This window comes from Oncorhynchus mykiss, chromosome 7, assembly GCF_057628025.1.
Source record: "Oncorhynchus mykiss isolate SJ-2025 chromosome 7, ASM5762802v1, whole genome shotgun sequence".
Classification (NCBI taxonomy): domain Eukaryota; kingdom Metazoa; phylum Chordata; class Actinopteri; order Salmoniformes; family Salmonidae; genus Oncorhynchus; species Oncorhynchus mykiss.
The window spans coordinates 69,430,629-69,448,905 of NC_143028.1; the positions used below are offsets into that span (position 1 = coordinate 69,430,629).

Sequence of the window (18,277 nt, forward strand, 5' to 3'; positions counted from 1 at the left end):
GTAACTTTCTGTTATTAAAGGTGTCAAAGACAGCATATGGAGTTTTCTGCTGTAACACCCACAGTAATACGACAACACTAAGAGAGCTATTTGAAAAACAAAATGTGCTGAGAAAAACACGTTTTTTATCACGTCAAACGTACTGCAGATAAAAAGGTTGAATCATATGAAATGACAAATTGTACGCTGGTAAAAAATACATAACAATAATAAAAGGCGATTTGACACAAAGGAGCAACTGAACACCAGCATACAAAGTGAAAAACAAATTGTCTCTGTCGTGACAGATCAAAAGCAAGGCCCCTAAAAAATACCTATTTATGCCATGCACTATCATCGGGTGCCCTTCCTGAGCTCTCTGGCATACTCGAAGCTTGTGCATTACTGCTCATTGTTTTCCTGAGCTACATTCTGAACCTGGCGGACTCTCCTTCTCTCTCTTTCTCAATTCAATTCAATTCAAGGGGCTTTATTGGCATGGAAAACATGTGTTAACATTGCCAAAGCAAGTGAGGTAGATAATATACAAAAGTGAAATAAACAATACAAATTAACAGTAAACATTACACATACAGAAGTTTCAAAATAATAAAGATATTACAAATGTCACATTATGTATATATACAGTGTTTTCTTGTGGCAACAGGTCACAAATCTTGCTGTTGTGATGGCACACTGTGGAATTTCACCCAGTAGATATGGGAGTTTATCAAAATTGGGTTTGTTTTCGAATTCTTTGTGGATCTGTGTAATGTGGGTGTGTTTGTGTTTGTGAACAGAGCCCCAGGATCAGCTTGCTTAGGGGACTCTTCTCCAGATTCATCTCTCTGTAGGTGATGGCTTTGTTATGGAAGGTTTGGGAATCGCTTCCTTTTAGGTGGTTGTAGAATTTAACGTCTCTTTTCTGGATTTTGATAATTAGTGGGTATCGGCCTAATTCTGCTCTGCATGCATTATTTGGTGTTCTAGGTTGTACACTGAGGATATTCTTGCAGAATTCTGCATGCAGAGTCTCAATTTGGTGTTTGTCCCATTTTGTGAAATCTTGGTTGGTGAGCGGACCCCAGACCTCACAACCATAAAGGGCAATGGGCTCTATGACTGATTCAAGTATTTTTAGCCAAATCCTAATTGGTATGTTGAATTTTATGTTCCTGTTGATGGCATAGAATGCCCTTCTTGCCTTGTCTCTCAGATCATTCACAGCTTTGTGGAAGTTACCTGTGGTGCTGATGTTTAGGCCAAGGTATGTTTCGTTTTTTGTGTGCTCTAGGGCAATGGTGTCTAGATGGAATTTGTATTTGTGGTCCTGGCGACTGGACCTTTTTGGAACACCATTATTTCTCTCTCTCTCTCTCTCTCTCTCTCTCTCTCTCTCTCTCTCTCTCTGTCTTTCCGTCTCTCTCTCTCTCATTCTCTCTCTTGCCACTTATGTATCTTCCCACCTCTCTATCTCTATATTTCTCCCTCTTTCCCCCTCTGTCTCTCTGTCTGTGTGGGGATGTCCCGCTGCTTTGTGTAAACTTCTTTAGGTGATAGGAGCCATTAATGAATCATAGAGCACCACAGAGGACTCTGACAATAAGGATCTCACCCACTTGCTAGATCCAGGACACACACACACACACACACACACACACACACACACACACACACACACACACACACACACACACACACACACACACACACACACACACACACACACACACACACACACACACACACACAGACCTTTCAATCTTTGAAGCTCCTGAATAAACTTTCATCTGGTAAAATTTGAATCTGAATTAAGCCTGTGGTGACAGGCTGATCAAAGCAATAAAAAACACACAGTGAAAATGCACATGGAATCTGTGCAGTACAAGACAATATGGAAAACCTAGTCATGACATGGTGTTCATTTCTTTCCTCTTGTGTTTTCTTCAGTGGTGTCAAGCTATTAATTGTGCCACATTGTTTTTATTGTTCTCCGGGTGCATGAAGTCGAAGTTAATATGCAATTTGTGCTGGGGAATTGCTCTATAGCTACCTATCTTCAACAACAAAGCAATTACAGGGCTTATCCTACACAGTGCTTAGAAGGGACACACAATGTGTCCGCTCCACTGGAAAACACGGGAAGGACAATGTCACACTAACAGACCTGGGTTCAAATAGTATTTAAAATCTACATTGAGCGTTTACTTAATGTTCCTGAAATGCCGTATGGGCGGAGTTTGCAGTATTTTGACTATTCTGAGTGGTTCCATTAACCCAGACAAGCTCATTCAAGCACAGATATAGTATTTGAAATGGTTTCAAATAGTATTTGAACCCAGGTCTGAACGTCACACACAAAACAGTAAAGTAGACATGCTCTTGGACTGTCAAACAGGAAACCCAAAATCATTTAATTACTGTACAACTAAATGCAGAGATAATGAATTCATAATTATAATGAATTCATGCTTATTACATGATTACAAAGGTATTGTGAACTGTAATGCTATGCTATGCTATGCTATGCTATGCTTGCTATGTATTCCTTATAGGGCCCTTGACTGTAAGGCTGCAACACAATAATTGAGAGTCAGAAACGAGCTTTGACGACTCCATCTCATATGCTCAACAGCCTAATCCGAAGTCAGAATACAGTATTCTAGTCACAGACACCGTCGGTTAAATTGATTCTGTTCACCTCAATGGGGAGAGATGATTACCGTGCCAGTGTTCACATAACAACTGGATTGAACATAGACGACAGAGGAACAAGTAAAGCAGAGCACATCTCTTTAATTTAATTTCTTATCCAGATACACACCAGGGAACACGTATTACAATGAAGCCTTTTAGTAAATTGAGAAGCAAGAAGGTCTCGGTCTAATTCTCCAACAATTATTTAATCTCCTTACGAGAGGGATAGATACCTGTGTCCTCGGATTTGAGCTAATGCTCTGTTAAGAATTCCATTTTTTTTCTCCATCACTGATTTAACCAGGGGATGTACAGTTGACAAACACTTGAAAATTCCTGTGAGTAACATTTTATGCACTATTATGCTAAATTAGTGCTACCGTTAGTGCTACCGATAATGTTTATCTTTACTGGCAATAAATGTTTCCCATCCTTTTTTTACCACTACCTCCCTGGAGTTATCCAATAAGCAGGTTGCACATTAGACCTACAGTACAGTATATCTCACCTGTCTCACCTTTGACACCATAACACATTCTATCATGAAAACACAAGACAAAGACCTTTACTCACTGCAGTTCCCAGGTTCACTGTTATGATTGAGCGGCCGGCAGCTCGACCAGCACCTCACAGAGATGCATCTGTCGAGAGACGGCCATTTTATCTCCATTAGAGAGAGTGCCAGAAACAGGCCGGCTGGCTAGCGGCTAGGCTATCATTCACACTAGGAAGGCAAGCGATTTGATTGAGGCCATTCAGAGAGAGGTCTTAGGTATGGGGAGAGACTGCGGGATGTAGTGAGAAAGAGAGATCAGAATATGAGAGGGAGGTAGAAAAACAGAAGGAGAGAGTTGGAGAGAGTGCCAACAGGGAACAGATAGGCTTTAGAAGGAAAGGCCCACATTACCGTAGCCTATCTTGTATGGGGGTGATGTGGCACAGTGACTTGTGAAAATGGATTCTACGGGTGTTGTATTGACGGGGTGAAGTGGGGACCAATGAACAATCGGAAGAGAGCGAGAGGTGTTTGTTCTTCCTCTCTGTCTGCCTCACTCTGCCTATCTCTCCCCCTTTCATCAGTACCTCCCTCTGTATCGCTCTCTCTCTCTCTCATTCACTTTCTCTCTATCTCTGGTGTCTCTATTTGTCACTGCTCTGAGTTAGAGGCCATTGTCGAACCTCCAAAAATTATTCTCAATCTAGGGAGGGAGGGAAGGAAGAAAGGAAGGAAGGAAGGAAGGAAGGAAGGAAGGAAGGAAGGAAGGAAGGAAGGAAAGAGGGTGGGACTGACGGAGGGAGGGAGGAAGGGAGGGAGGGAGGGATGGAAGAAGGTCCGCTATGCTGTGTTCAATGTTCACTCTCTTCACAAAGCTTTCAGGTGAACATTCTCTCGACCTTGATTACAATACACCTACTTCCCTTTGAATCCAGTCAATACTCTAAGCTTAGAAAGCCTCAGGCTCCCCCCACGCAAACACACTTGACCGCCCTCCTGAAGCTGCCCTCCTCATCTGCTACACATACTAATGCTAGTGTGGACATTAGGACATGTTAGGAAACGTTGAATAGGCCAGTTGCAAAAGTCTCTGCTGAGCTGTCAATGATTGGGGATCTGATAGGCTCTATAGCCCAAGCAATCATCCTGTGTAACACACACATGTAACACATACATACTGTAGCACTGTTTCCCCCTCTGTCTCTCTGTCTGTGTGGGGATGTCCCGCTGCTTTGTGTAAACTTCTTTAGGTGATAGGAGCCATTAATGAATCATAGAGCACCACAGAGGACTCTGACAATAAGGATCTCACCCACTTGCTAGATCCAGGACACACACACACACACACACACACACACACACACACACACACACACACACACACACACACATGCAAACACAGAGCAAAAACTATTTCACACTCCATTGGCCCTCATCAATTATAGATCAGCGTGGTTATTTTCATACATGTTCTATTAGGCTGGCCTGTCAATTAAATTGAAGTGAATGGATCCCACTCTGTGTGGTACTATTTGAAATTATTTCAAATACTTTAGCTGGGATTGATTGAGCTTGCCTGGTGCAATGGCACCAATAGAATAGTAGCAAGACTGCAAAACCCCACCCATCTGGCACTGTAGGGCAGGCTAGCGCAAACACTTAAAGTATTTGAACCCGGGCCAGGTGGCGCAGTGGTTAAGGGCGCTGTACTGCACCAGCTGTTCCACCAGAGACTCTGGGTTCGCTCGCGCCCAGGCTCTGTCGTAACCGGGTTAGGGGGGGTTTGGCCGGTAGGGAAATCCTTGTCTCATCGCGGGCCGGGTTGGTTAGTGCGCACTGCACGGTGTTTCCTCCGACACATTGGTGCGGCTGGCTTCGACACATTGGTGCGGCTGGCTTCCGGGTTGGATGGCACTGTGTTAAGAAGCAGTGCGGCTTGGTTGGGTTGTGTATCGGAGGACGCATGACTTTCAACCTTCATCTCTCCCGAGCCCGTATGGGAGCTGTAGCGATGAGACAAGATAGTAGCTACTAAAAAACAATTGGATACCAAAAAATTCACACAAAAAAAACATTTAAAAAAATTAGTTGAACCCAGGTCAGTACAGATGCAGACGTCTCATCATGAGGGCCAAATGGAGGTCCTAGAGATACAGCATGTTACGGGATACATATTTTCTGTCGGGAGATTATAGGATGTTGATCCATGGTGAAATCACCATCTCTATTGACAAATCAATTGGAGTCATGTATAAGGCTAAGCAAAGTGGACCTTCAATTGCAGAGACATTTCTCAGGAGGCAACAGACGGTTGTTAGACCTAAGGTGGGCGTTGAAGCATAACACATACAGTCATTAGCAGAGAGTTGGAATACTGAACAATTGCCTTTTTTTAACGTTAGCTTTCCGTTGAGAATAAACCGTAGAATTGTGGGGGGAGAAAAACACAGCTTAAAGCCAGTGTCAGTTTATGTAGTGTATAAATCATATTAGCAGCAATTACTATATTATGTACAGAGAGAAGATAATTGAATAGTATTGGTCACCCTCCATGTAACCATTTTCACAGTCTTGTATAGTTCACGCAAGACATATGATACATTAACTCACATGAAGTATGTGACCTGTGGTGGTCTAGCAGTTAATGCCACTGCCTTTCTAGCATGCCATCTCTCCTCCTTACTTTCCTGTCTCTCTTCACTGCCTCTGGCTAATAATCCTGAAAAATCCAAAACAACAAGAACTCACACAGAGTTTAACAAGTCTAACAGTATGAAAACACCTACATATATAACTAAAACGTAACAACAACCCCTGTCCACACTTTCAAACAGCAGTTAGCGGCAACACAGCCTTATCGCTCGCTTGCACCGCTTCAACCTGAAACCTGTACTTGCTGTGTGTAGAATAACAACTGCCTCAGCAGAGCGACATAGACTAACCCCTGCCATGCCATGAGTTTGGGCATCATGCCAGTCTTGTTTCCCGAGAAGGGTGGCTCGCGTCTGCCTGGCAGGTTACTTGAAGCCTTAGTGACCGTGACTAAGCAGCTCGTGACTAAGCAGCTTGGGGAAGACGGACATTTTAATTCGAGGCGTATTGCTTCGGGTTGGGATGAGTGGGGAGTACTTTATTGATGTCAAGAATCTCTTACTAATTCTTCCCATTCCGTCCCCACATTTCAATACCACTGAGACTCAGGAGAAGACTCAGAGTGGGAGAAGGTCGGAGAAGAGACAACAGGACTGCAGTCCAATTTAATGAGTTTGGGAAAGAACCCCAGAGGAACAAGGCAGGGGTGCACAATACCACCACTTGTTTTCTGCAGTCTGGCTAGTTTTCAGTTCTGCAGTCCTGCTGGTTTTCAGTTCTGTAGTCCTACTGGTTTTCAGTTCTGCAGTCCTGCTGGTTTTCAGTTCTGCAGTCCTGCTGGTTTTCAGTTCTGCAGTCCTGCTGGTTTTCAGTTCTGCAGTCCTACTGGTTTTCAGTTCTGCAGTCCTGCTGGTTTTCAGTTCTGCAGTCCTGCTGGTTTTCAGTTCTGCAGTCCTACTGGTTTTCAGTTCTGCAGTCCTGCTGGTTTTCAGTTCTGCAGTCCTGCTGGTTTTCAGTTCTGCAGTCCTACTGGTTTTCAGTTCTGTAGTCCTGCTGGTTTTCAGTTCTGCAGTCCTACTGGTTTTCAGTTCTGCAGTCCTGATGGGTTTCAGTTCTGCAGTCCTGCTGGTTTTCAGTTCTGCAGTTCTGCTGGTTTTCAGTTCTGCAGTTCTGCTGGTTTTCAGTTCTGCAGTTCTGCTGGTTATCAGTTCTGGAGACCTGCTGGTTTTCAGTTGTTTGATTGTTGGATGCTATACTGGTTTGGCTAGTCTACTCACCTGGTTTCTCAGGGATAAATTAAGTTCCTAAGGCAAGGACAAACATTTTGCAGGACTTTGGCTCTCGAGGACCAGAGCTGTGCACTGCAGAGGCAGACAGACAGTCAACCTGTTCATGTCATATCTGTATGTGTCTATGTGCATTAGATGTCCACACACAATGAAAGGCCTTTAAAGTACTTCATGCTACACGTCTATAAAAACAGGTGCTATCTAGAACTTGAAAAGGTTATTCGGCTGTCTCCATAGGAGAACCCGTTGAAGAACCCTTTTTGGTTCCAGGTAAAGCCCTTTTGGTTCCAGGTAGAACCCTTTTGGGTCCCTTTCCAGAAAGGGTTCTACATGAAACTCAAAAGGGTTTTACCAGGAACCAAAAAAGGGTTCTACCTGGAACCACAAAGGGTTCTCCTACAGGGACAGTCGAAGAACCCTTTGGAACCCTTTTTTCTAAGATTGTACCGTAACAAAGTATATTTCACATGAAGACAGACCTTGAGAAGATGGCCTACAATGATATTTATCCAAAGCATTGAAAATAGTTTGAAAAGAACAGCCCTTGAAAATGAAGAAAAGTTACAACGACAGTGATCATTTTAAGGGTACAATATACATTTTCTTGCCATCGCATGAATGAAATGCTCTATCACCAACAAGATATTCAATGACAGCTAACTACAACGTTTAGGCAAAAAGCTCAATGAAATTCACATTTGCCTTCCTGACAATCAGTGTCCTCTTGTAGTTATCAGACTGCTGATTACTTCTGTTCATTATAAACTATCGCTGTGCAACATCCACATCCACTTAATTTTCAATATTCTTTGTTGATCCCTGTTGCATTGCCACTGTCTAATTAGAATCTGAGCTAGCTGTTTCTAACAGAGCCCTCTGTCAGTGCTGTAATGTCTGTGGCTGACTTTTAAAAACCCAAACATCTTCTGGCATACGGAGAGGGGCTGTTTGACATTTTCATAGACTAAATTATTCACACTTTTGACAATACCAGAGACGTGGCGAAAGCTGAAGAAGGTCATTTAAAGTCCTGCGACTGTTTTTGCTCTTAATCGAGGAAAAATGAATCACCCTTGCAGGGCCTAGTCTGAAGACAAACAAAGCAAAGCTATGTTCTGTATAGGTTATACAGTGCCTTGCGAAAGTATTCGGCCCCCTTGAACTTTGCGACCTTTTGCCACATTTCAGGCTTCAAACATAAAGATATAAAACTGTATTTTTTTGTGAAGAATCAACAACAAGTGGGACACAATCATGAAGTGGAACGACATTTATTGGATATTTCAAACTTTTTTAACAAATCAAAAACTGAAAAATTGGGCGTGCAAAATTATTCAGCCCCTTTACTTTCAGTGCAGCAAACTCTCTCCAGAAGTTCAGTGAGGATCTCTGAATGATCCAATGTTGACCTAAATGACTAATGATGATAAATACAATCCACCTGTGTGTAATCAAGTCTCCGTATAAATGCACCTGCACTGTGATAGTCTCAGAGGTCCGTTAAAAGCGCAGAGAGCATCATGAAGAACAAGGAACACACCAGGCAGGTCCGAGATACTGTTGTGAAGAAGTTTAAAGCTGGATTTGGATACAAAAAGATTTCCCAAGCTTTAAACATCCCAAGGAGCACTGTGCAAGCGATAATATTGAAATGGAAGGAGTATCAGACCACTGCAAATCTACCAAGACCTGGCCGTCCCTCTAAACTTTCAGCTCATACAAGGAGAAGACTGATCAGAGATGCAGCCAAGAGGCCCATGATCACTCTGGATGAACTGCAGAGATCTACAGCTGAGGTGGGAGACTCTGTCCATAGGACAACAATCAGTCGTATATTGCACAAATCTGGCCTTTATGGAAGAGTGGCAAGAAGAAAGCCATTTCTTAAAGATATCCATAAAAAGTGTTGTTTAAAGTTTGCCACAAGCCACCTGGGAGACGCACCAAACATGTGGAAGAAGGTGCTCTGGTCAGATGAAACCAAAATGGAACTTTTTGGCAACAATGCAAAACGTTATGTTTGGCGTAAAAGCAACACAGCTCATCACCCTGAACACACCATCCCCACTGTCAAACATGGTGGTCGCAGCGTCATGGTTTGGGCCTGCTTTTCTTCAGCAGGGACAGGGAAGATGGTTAAAATTGATGGGAAGATGGATGGAGCCAAATACAGGACCATTCTGGAAGAAAACCTGATGGAGTCTGAGACTGGGACGGAGATTTGTCTTCCAACAAGACAATGATCCAAAACATAAAGCAAAATCTACAATGGAATGGTTCAAAAATAAACATATCCAGGTGTTAGAATGGCCAAGTCAAAGTCCAGACCTGAATCCAATCGAGAATCTGTGGAAAGAACTAAAAACTGCTGTTCACAAATGCTCTCCATCCAACCTCACTGAGCTCGAGCTGTTTTGCAAGGAGGAATGGGAAAAAATGTCAGTCTCTCGATGTGCAAAACTGATAGAGACATACCCCAAGCGACTTACAGCTGTAATCGCAGCAAAAGGTGGCGCTACAAAGTATTAACTTAAGGGGGCTGAATAATTTTGCACGCCCAATTTTTCAGTTTTTGATTTGTTAAAAAAGTTTGAAATATCCAATAAATGTCGTTCCACTTCATGATTGTGTCCCACTTGTTGTTGATTCTTCACAAAAAAATACAGTTTTATATCTTTATGTTTGAAGCCTGAAATATGGCAAAAGGTTGCAAAGTTCAAGGGGGCCGAATACTTTCGCAAGGCACTGTAGCTTTGCTGAAAGGAGATTTTACACCAAAACAAAGCACACATGTTGATATGAATGTGAGGTTTGCCTTTTTGTCTCTGCAGATACTAGGCCTATGTTAAATACCAAAGCAGAGAGGGATGACAGCTGCTACTTTGTCTGTTTGTGGAAGCTTAAACTTCAAAGCATAGCCACTGATGCTGTAGAGTATTCGTGTGTGCGTTCTCCTGTGCTTGCTTCCCCCCTCTCTCTCCATACCTCAGCCCGGGAAGTCAATACAATGACATCCACATTCTTTCTCTCGTTTCCTTCTCTTGTCAGACAGCCATAATAACTCATTCACAACCATAGCTTTGCAATGGATGCACCCAAAGTCAATAAAGATGCTTTCGGAATCTACCAGCTCACAAGAAAAGGCTGAGAATCTTTGCCAAAGCTATCTTGGGGGAACGGAAGCCCTGAATTTTCTTCGTATTTGTTTTTCTCTCATTCTCAGAATTCTCATTTTTCTCGTTGATGTAACATGGTGTAATCTAGCGGTCCGTCTGAGAACTGGAATGCACACCTTCATCTCTGCAGATATTCATTACAGTGTTGGCTATACATAATGCTTGTCCTACCCCTGCCATAATATTACATTATTCTCTTAACCCAGCCTCTATGCGCAAATAGACTAAATAGCAATGACTTACCCTTTGTATACTCCTGGGGTTAGGAGAAATTAGATATCAGTTTAATTTTTACGTAGTATTACGTATTACGTAGCATTACGTAGGTAACTGTAAAACTACTGCAGGTGTATATAGGTTTTATATAAGAACGGGCCACAGGGTTTGGGACAGGCCATACATAAACAAACATTTTAAACACTTAGGGGCTGAATTCACATACAAAGAATTAGTGTGATATATACATCAACAATCAAAAGCTTAAAGTAAGTATTTTAAAACAGGGCTCTATCCATCTGTGTGTGCGTGTGCGTGTGTGTGTGTGTGCGTGCGTGCTTGCGTGTGTGTGTGTGGAAGATGAGAGAAACTGGCGAACATGACATGAGTAAGTGCATGTGAGCTAAAGAGAAAGAGGGTGAGAGCGTGAAAATGAGAGTGAGTGAGAGAATGTGAAAACGAGAGAGGAGAGGGACTCCAAACTGGCTGCGAATGCCCATACCCTGGCAGCTCTTCTCTTTTCCCCCATTTTTTCTAACTGAAACAAATTGAGGACACTAATGCAGTTGGGCCATGCTATTGAGGTCACACAGAACAACTGTTCAAAGGGCGCTAAACCTGATGTTCATTTGATGGCATGAAAGACACATTTACCTAATACTGTAGTCTGGCACATTATGGCGCACTTACCTTTCAGGGCAAAACATAACTCTTTATCCTCATGACAACCTCACAGTAAATGGAGAGTTGCCGAAGTCGACTGGCCATTATGGACAACATATGAATAAATGGTGCGGGAAAATGCTATTGATTTATTTTGATTAACGGTCTATCTTTGGCCCAGCACGTGGTGTGTCTGTCACTGTGAATTAGATGCAGTGACTCATTTTGGCTCGTAGTATAAATTACTCTATAATTAGTCTTCACCAGAGCGAGGACATGGTCATCATTTCTAGTAAGACGAGTCATCATTGCTCCCTTTCAGAAACAACCCCTAGGCCAAGGCCTACAAGCCCTGCCCCTGCCCATAGGCACTTTGTAGATCTAAACTGGATAGGCATAAGTAATATGCAACAATTCCATATCCCCTATCAGACGGCAGGTAGGAGCTCCAATATTGCTTATATATAGAATTCTAGTTCAGATCAACATGAAGCAACTACCCGCTGGGCACAGATGTCAGTTCAATGTCTATTTCACGTCAGTTCACGTGGAAATAATGTTTATTAAGTTGGTAGGGTCTAAGCTCTAAGGTAAGGACGAGGGGGTTGTTTCCTGGCAGGTTCCAAGTGTTCAATAGGTCCATGTGAAGTTCAATAGCTAATTTCTCGCCAACGCTGAAGTAGAGCTGCTGACCATTTCGTCATAGTATGATAAGAATGTAGTCTTAAGAATCAGCAGTCTGCAGTTGTTACCATATCATCAAAATATATCAATATTCCTCCTGCAGCATGTCAACAACTCTACATCCCCACCAGACCCTCATACTCTGAGGGTGGGAGAATCGGTGGCTACTACCATTCTCTGTCACTGACAAATACATATAATAAGGCAAAACAAGATAGCGTCAAACTTCAAAGTAGTTGGACATTATGGTGCTCTAGCCCAAAGCCGACTCAAAGGTGTTGAACGCAGACACGCATTGTTAACAAGAGTCACATCACTGCCACATAACAACCCAGTGAGCGGTACGCTCTATTTTTAACGTCTAAGCTTTCTGAAAAGTGGTTTCATCCGAATAGTGCAACGCGGCATTTTCTCCAAGGTGTGCAAAACAACACATAGGCCAAGTCAAAAACCACGGACTAGGCTACTGCAAGGGTCAATGTTGATGTTTAGTGTTGCGTCTCTTCTTACATTCAAAGAAACCAAACCTGCTTTTGACTTGGCTCAACACCATGGAGAAATATATCTCCAAGAATTCCTAATACGACACTTTTTCTTTCTCAATTTCTCAATTTCTGCCTCAAAGCCCCCTCTATCGCCAAAGGAAAAGCTTCTATGTTCAACATTATTAGGCTACTACTATTATTTGTTCAATTGAATATTGAGGTTATTGCTTTAAATCAATCTCCAAAAGCTCTGTTAATGGACAAAACGACTTGGCCTACATGTCATGCCACAAGCGGCTGAAATAAACCAGTTTAAAAAAAAATCACCTGCCAACCAGCATCAATTCATTCCTGTAGCCTAATGCACAAATATATAAAAAATAAAAAACTATGATTAAAACCACCATCGACTACAGTAGAAATAAATTGATGCCAACCACTTATGCAGTCGCTGAATAACATTATAACTGGCGTTCGTGACACATATAAACATGTATTTCCTGTGCCATGGGTTTGGTTATTTATTTAGTTTATTAGCCTAAACTACAAACGCCCATGTAAACATCATAACACAATTTATTAATCCGTTTTTCAAATCTTACCTTCGGAGTCCTCAAATCGGCTATTCAATCGGTCTGGAGAAAGATTGAACTAGACTTGATTTGCGATTATCCTGCTCTTATTGACGAGAACTTCCTAATCGGGCTATATTTTGAAGACCGGCAGCAACGTTTTGAGAATAAATAAAAACGGTTATAAACACAAATATGATAAACGAACGCAGTGCTCCAGTTTTTAAATAGCACACTTTACCGATGTCGAGTCTGTTATTCGCCCGTCTCTCTCCGTTTAGAGGAAATGCAAGCGCCCAGGTTCACAGCGATCCCCATTACTGAGCAGTTCATATTCGTTTGCATTAGGGAGACTGCCGAGACAGGGGCTCTGTGAGGCCAGGCAGGCAGGCGAGGCAGAGATGCTGCAACGCTCTCATACCACTTGGGAAACCGAGAGAGAGAGAGAGAGAGAGAGAGAGAGAGAGAGAGAGAGAGAGGGTGTGTGTGTGTGTGAGAGAGAGAGAGAGAGAGAGAGAGAGAGATTCAAATCAGTACCATGGAAAGCACTGGAGCAGGTTGCTTTGATCGATTTGCATGAGGTTTGAGGATTATGAATGAATTTGCAAGAAATAACATTGCAATAAAAATAACTAACTAATGTGATTTAATTCTTATACCATACAAATACTCTCAGCTACTAGATTCCCGTATGATATGTAAATAGACGGACCTACATTTAAAACAGGATGGATTAATAGGACAATTTATATTCCTTTGTTAAAGCTTTGTTCTCAAAAGTGGTGGAAAAATTACCCAATTTTACATTTCCCAATTGAGTAAAAGTAAAGATACCTTAATAGAAAATGATTAAAGTAAAAGTGAAAGTCACCCAGTAAAATCCTACTTGAGTAAAAGTCTAAACGTATTTGGTTTTAAATATACTTAAGTATCAAAAGTAAATGTAATTGCTAAATATACTGAAGTGTTAAAAGTATAAATCATTTCAAATTCCTTATATTAAGCAAACCGGACTCCAACACTCAGACATAAACTGCAAACAAAACATTTGTGTTTAGTCAGTCCGCCAGATCAGATGCAGTAAGGATGACCAGGGATTTTCTCGTTAAGGACATTTTCCTGTCCTGCTAAGCATTCAAAATGTAATGAGTATTTTGGGGTTTCAGGGAAAATGTATGGAGCAGAACATACATTATTTTATTTAGAAATATAGTGGAGTAAAAGTAAAAGTTGTCAAAAAGTAAATAGACAATTAAACAGGGTTGGGTAGGTTACTTTCTAAATGTAATCTGTTACAGTTACTAGTTACCTGCCCAAAATTGTAATCAGTAATGTAATTTTGGGTATACCCAAACTCAGTAAGTAATCTGATTACATTCCAATACTTTTTGATTACTTTCCAGAGGCATTAGAAGAAGACAAAAATGTATGTTACCAATTGAACAACATCTATTGCAGGATAAATCAACGTCAAAGTTTACATAGCTGGCCATATATGGATGTAAAATGTTACTTTATGGGTTGGTTCTGTAGGCTTCTTCTAACCCATCGCTTTCTACTATATATAGTAATTTGATTAACTTATATATTCACATTAAAAACAAAGGTCGATCAGAATTCCTGTCGTTCCAATAAATGTTATACACCTTGATCTTCAAGAATAGGACTTGGAAATATGGAATAATAGATTAGCCAAATTGTTTTACCTGAGCATGACCCCAAAACTAAGGATGTATTAACCAGCTCTACTGTGGTTTATAATTTTGTTGTCATGGAGGACTGATTGGACTGAAAAAATGCTGCACTCATGGAATGACATTCTTTGAGCACTACTGAAAAGTGCTATTTACATGTGAAAAATGAATGTCATATGCTGCATTTGCATTTGTTTACATTTTTGTTGGTGACATTTTGATATCTTGATAATATGCAGCTGTTTAAACCGCGAATCCACAGATGAAACTATAACATAACAGTCTCTGTTTTGGTAAAATGCTGAGGGATGGGCCTGGAAAAACCACTCTCAGATGGATGCAAGGACTGACCGTCCATGACATCAAAATGATTGTTTTAACCATGTTATGAGGCTATACAGTGTATATTTACATTTACAATGTTTGCAAACATTGGAGTAAAACAAGCTTATATTTTGGGTTCTCACGGAGTGTGACAGTTGAACTAAACTCATGAGGCATTTATAAGTTACAGTGCCTTGCGAAAGTATTCGGCCCCCTTGAACTTTGCGACCTTTTGCCACATTTCAGGCTTCAAACATAAAGATATAAAACTGTATTTTTTTGTGAAGAATCAACAACAAGTGGGACACAATCATGAAGTGGAACGACATTTATTGGATATTTCAAACTTTTTTAACAAATCAAAAACTGAAAAATTGGGCGTGCAAAATTATTCAGCCCCCTTAAGTTAATACTTTGTAGCGCCACCTTTTGCTGCGATTACAGCTGTAAGTCGCTTGGGGTATGTCTCTATCAGTTTTGCACATCGAGAGACTGACATTTTTTCCCCATTCCTCCTTGCAAAACAGCTCAAGCTCAGTGAGGTTGGATGGAGAGCATTTGTGAACAGCAGTTTTCAGTTCTTTCCACAGATTCTCGATTGGATTCAGGTCTGGACTTTGACTTGGCCATTCTAACACCTGGATATGTTTATTTTTGAACCATTCCATTGTAGATTTTGCTTTATGTTTTGGATCATTGTCTTGTTGGAAGACAAATCTCTGTCCCAGTCTCAGGTCTTTTGCAGACTCCATCAGGTTTTCTTCCAGAATGGTCCTGTATTTGGCTCCATCCATCTTCCCATCAATTTTAACCATCTTCCCTGTCCCTGCTGAAGAAAAGCAGGCCCAAACCATGATGCTGCCACCACCATGTTTGACAGTGGGGATGGTGTGTTCAGCTGTGTTGCTTTTACGCCAAACATAACATTTTGCATTGTTGCCAAAAAGTTCAATTTTGGTTTCATCTGACCAGAGCACCTTCTTCCACATGTTTGGTGTGTCTCCCAGGTGGCTTGTGGCAAACTTTAAACGACACTTTTTATGGATATCTTTAAGAAATGGCTTTCTTTTGCCACTCTTCCATAAAGGCCAGATTTGTGCAATATACGACTGATTGTTGTCCTATGGACAGAGTCTCCCACCTCAGCTGTAGATCTCTGCAGTTCATCCAGAGTGATCATGGGCCTCTTGGCTGCATCTCTGATCAGTCTTCTCCTTGTATGAGCTGAAAGTTTAGAGGGACGGCCAGGTCTTGGTAGATTTGCAGTGGTCTGATACTCCTTCCATTTCAATATTATCGCTTGCACAGTGCTCCTTGGGATGTTTAAAGCTTGGGAAATCTTTTTGTATCCAAATCCGGCTTTAAACTTCTTCACAACAATATCTCGGTCCTGCCTGGTGTGTTCCTTGTTCTTCATGATGCTTTCTGCGCTTTTAACGGACCTCTGAGACTATCACAGTGCAGGTGCATTTATACGGAGACTTGATTACACACAGGTGGATTGTATTTATCATCATTAGTCATTTAGGTCAACATTGGATCATTCAGAGATCCTCACTGAACTTCTGGAGAGAGTTTGCTGCACTGAAAGTAAAGGGGCTGAATAATTTTGCACGCCCAATTTTTCAGTTTTTGAATTTGTTAAAAAAGTTTGAAATATCCAATAAATGTCGTTCCACTTCATGATTATGTCCCACTTGTTGTTGATTCTTCACAAAAAAATACAGTTTTATATCTTTATGTTTGAAGCCTGAAAAGTGGCAAAAGGTCGCAAAGTTCAAGGGGGCCGAATACTTTCGCAAGGCACTGTATATTCTTCAAGAATCAATGAATATAAAGTACCAGTCAATAGTTTGGACACACCTACTCATTCCAGGGGTTTTCTTTATTTTTACTATTTCTACATTGTAGAATAATAGGGAATACATCAAAACTATGCAAAGCACATATGAAATCATGTAGTAACCAAAAAAATGTTAAACAAATCTAAATATATTTTATATTTGAGATTCTTCAAAGTAGTCTCCCTTTGCCTTCATAACAGCTTTGAGCACTCTTTCCATTCAAGTGTCAAAGATTTTTTTCCGCAAACATCCTTTCTGAATTTATAAGTAATCCTTAGAGTAATCATCTAGTTTTTCGAAAGTATCTGTAATCTGATATTTTACTGGCATCCCTTACATGTAATCCGTTACTCCCCAACTCTGAAAGTATAGTACAGATACCCCCCAAAATGACTTAAGTAGTACTTTAAAGTAATTTTACTTAAATACTTTACAGCACTGGTTTTCAACTGTCGGACGGCAAAAGGACGGCAAAAGAACGGCTCTGTAATATATTCACTGTGTTTTTCTTCTTAAAAACAATATCTGACATCTCTGCCCCTCCTCCAAACAAGCTCTCTCTCTCTCTTTTACTCTCGCTCTGAACCAATTCAATTCAAGGGCTGTATTGGCATGGGAAGCATATGTTTTTTACTCAAGTATGACAATTGTTTACTTTTTCCACCACTGCCTGTCTAATAATAGATATTTGATGTTTTGTGTGGACTCCAGGAAGAGCAGCTGCTACTTTAGCAGGAGATCCTAATAAAATACGAAATACTAAAATAAAATACTAATTATGCAGAGAGGGGTGGGGTCTGGAGAGGGGGTAGGGTCTGGAAAAGGAGGTGGGGTCTGGAGAGGGGTTGGGGTTTGGAGTGGGGTCTATTGAGGGGGATGGGGTCTGAAGAGGGGGGTGAGGTCTGGAGAGGAGGGTGAGGTCTGAGAGGTGGCTTTGGAGGGGGGAGGGATGTGGGTCTGGAGTCCAATCGAACACAACCCTAGTTGTGAAATTTAAAGGTTTGCCCTTGTCAGTAGTTTTCACAGTCTACTGTATATTAGAGACTTGGAGCATGAGTAATGGTTAGGATGGCGACAGAGGGGATGGCTGCCGTTTTATGGGCTCTTAACCAACTGTGTTATTTTGTTAGTTTTTTCACATTGTTTGTAACTTATTTTGTACATAATGTTGCTGCTATCATCTCTTAAGACCGAAAATAGCTTCTGGACATCAGAACAGCGATTACTCACCTTGAACTGGATGAAGAATTTTTCTTTAATGAGTCGGACGAGAGGAATTTACTCCAGACACCCGACAAGGCCCTCATCCCCATCATTCTCAGGAGAAAAAGACAGTATCCGGCGACGAGTGGCTAATCCGCCTTTGCCATCGGTACTATTGGCCAACGTACAATCACTGGATAATAAAGTGAACGAACTACAAGCATGTGTATCCTACCAATTGGGCATTAAAAACTGTAATATATTATGTTTCACCGAGTTGTGGCAGAATGACCACATGAATAACATGCGGGTTATATACTGTATTGGCAGGATAGAACAGCAGCCTCTGGTAAGACAAGGGGT

General features: G+C 41.4%; 2 protein-coding genes across 4 annotated transcripts in view; both read right to left on the reverse strand.

Annotated features, from left to right (window-relative positions):
- LOC110528483 (disks large-associated protein 4) overlaps positions 1-13,275 on the reverse strand; it is a 209,842-nt gene extending 196,567 nt beyond the window's left edge. For 2 of the 3 annotated variants that reach the window (XM_036984063.2, XM_090241844.1), the window contains exon 1: positions 12,880-13,264. The gene's annotated coding sequence lies outside the window, so the exon portion shown is untranslated. Of the gene's footprint in view, positions 1-12,879 lie in introns of all 3 variants that reach the window. The other variant, XM_036984062.2, reaches the window with a different exon arrangement.
- The window catches only part of LOC149982657 (uncharacterized), a 49,054-nt gene that overhangs the window by 7,797 nt on the left and 22,980 nt on the right, over positions 1-18,277 (reverse strand). The gene's annotated exons all lie outside the window — the stretch shown is intronic.